The sequence below is a fragment of the Apis florea genome, unplaced genomic scaffold (assembly GCF_048593485.1).
Source record: "Apis florea isolate Af1SG1 unplaced genomic scaffold, ASM4859348v1 contig_2293_pilon, whole genome shotgun sequence".
Classification (NCBI taxonomy): Eukaryota; Metazoa; Arthropoda; class Insecta; order Hymenoptera; family Apidae; genus Apis; species Apis florea.
Genome location: NW_028256554.1, coordinates 3,283,823 through 3,286,205, shown reverse-complemented (window position 1 = coordinate 3,286,205; position 2,383 = coordinate 3,283,823). Strand labels below are relative to the sequence as shown.

General features: G+C 40.0%; 1 long non-coding RNA gene across 1 annotated transcript; it reads left to right on the top strand.

The window, feature by feature from the left end:
- The first annotated feature begins 255 nt into the window (after window positions 1–255).
- LOC147658247 (uncharacterized) lies at window positions 256–1,013 on the top strand. The gene is made up of 2 exons (XR_015290899.1): window positions 256–508; window positions 609–1,013. It is a non-coding gene; the product is annotated as an uncharacterized LOC147658247 (long non-coding RNA).
- Window positions 1,014–2,383: the final 1,370 nt, after the last annotated feature.

Below are 2,383 nucleotides of genomic sequence, written 5' to 3'. Positions count from 1 at the left end.
TATCCAAAAGAAAGCAACGTGAACGGAAATAAATCTTGTTGCGGTTGCAAACGTCACACTTGTTTAAAGGAAGGAAAAGAAAGTTTTGTAGTAAATGGTGTGAATAGTCGGAGATTGAAAAATTTCTGACAATCCGTCTAATCGACAAATTCTCCGTATCTTTGATAATTTCCGCAAATACATTCCCTTCTGTCATTCACCTCGTCCAATTTATTGTTCACGAAACCGTGTATAATCGCTTGGTTATAAATTATCGATCGACTCGGTCTAACCTTAAAAACTTCCGTTAAAGTCGTTCCGACTGTGTTTTCGCTCTAAAATCTCGACAGTTTCAATCCTCACTCTTAATTTATGGATCATTCGTACGCGAATTAATTTCTCTTATCCGTGGAAAATATATAAAATTTGTTTAAGTCGTGAGAAAATTTGACGATGATCATTGCAAATTTTGAATCGTTATAAGAATATTTTCATCCGGATTCATTCGCTCGATCAGAAATTTTCCACGGTATCGATTGATTATATAGGAAAAGCACGAAAAACGGAGAGAAATGGGACGAAAATAATGGTAGATGCAAGAAATGTGTTAAATATAGATATTATTATAGGTACAGAAGAATTGAAAGTTGGATCAGGATGTACAGTAAAGGGATTCACAGCAGGAGGGGAAGGAAATTCGATGGATTTCGTTCGGAGGGATTGTTTGGAACGAATCAAAGAACATTTGGCCGATCTGACCGATTTAGTACTTACGATGTCCGGCCGAGAGAAACTTCGGTTCAATTTTCCCTGGAGACGTGAAAGGGCGTGGTAAGGGATACGAGTCAATGGGATTTTAACGAGGAGCCGGGCAATAAATCCGCTAATGAGTGTTGGCTGGCCAGATGCTAATCTATGCGACCACAACGGTACTCCACCCTCTTCTTCGTTCGATGAGACATACCTTTAACCCTTTCGGTTTGAAACCAATAGAAATTCGTTAATAAAAGGATTATCAGTGTAAACACCGTAAATCAACAGGTAAAACGTATTTTACTTCGATGAACCGGGGCTATGGGAATCGGGCTATACAATTTGTAAATAACCCTTTCAATTTTACATTCATCTCCAACCTACGCATTCTTTTATACCTTTTTGTTTCTGGGATCGAGGGCCTTTCTTGACCATTTCGATAATTCCATAAAATATTAAATGATCTCGAAACGAATATAATAAAGATTATACGTGCAAAAATGATATATATATTCCTCGCTTTGACGCGAATTTGATTCATTTCGATGATTACGTATGTTTCATGAATATAATCAAAAAAGGAAATCGGACATAAATGGACGGAGATTGCTTATATATATATAAAAAGAAATTAAAATTTTTCTCATTCGACATTTTGAAAAACTTTGATATTTCGAAGCACGGTACACCCTAATCTACCCCCTGATTGAATCGATAAATTCAAATATATATTTCAACGTTTCGTTTCGTGCCCATGTTTCCAAATATCGGTCGTGCATAAACTCGTCCAGACGACGTATTCGAGCGTAATCGATCCATCGATCGAAAAACATACGGTGATGTTTGCACGGCAAGGGAAATCGAGAATGAATCCAAGTTAGGGCGTGGAAGTTGTAGGGTGGTGTGCGCGCGTTTGTATCGGTATCAGGAAGACGTGGAAGAGGATGAGGGTGAACTGGAGAGCAGAACCGTAACCCAACCCATACCGGATATGGATACCTGTCTGTACCGCCTCCACCAATTGCGACCGACGAATCAGACGCGTATCTCTCCGGTTAGGTGTACGAATCGGGCGTGACCGTTTTCTACCCTTCTCTCTTCCACTTCCTCTCTCTCCCGCTCCTCCCTCTATCCCTCTCCTTCTCTCGCTCCCTTCTCCCCATTCTCTCCTCTTCCGGCCACGGCTCCTTTCCAATCTTCTCCCTCCTCGATTCTTGCGAGGAGAGCAGTCTCCGTGAACACCGTTCTCCTGCTTTTCTGCTAACCTTGCCTCGCGCCGTGTACCCCGCCTTTTATCGAATCCCCCGCAGAATGAATCGTGGCGAGCGTTCACCTTTTCAACGAGCGTGCAATTTTTTACAATTTTTAGAATTTCGGCAACGAATCGTGGAAACGAGTGTTAAGTGTGGATATATTTTGTAGGAAAAAAAAAAAAAAAAAAAAAAAAAAAGTAATTCAATCGCGTGATTTAGGCGAACGAACCTAGGTCGATCCGATTCGTGATTTTCGAAATTTTTCGAATTTTAGTAATTTAGAATTGTAGAGAGCGACCAGGTTTCGTTCCAGTCTTGAAATTTTAGAATTATTTTAGTAACGAATTAACGTGGAGCGGGACTAGATATAAATATTTGTTAAAGTAATTTAAATCGCG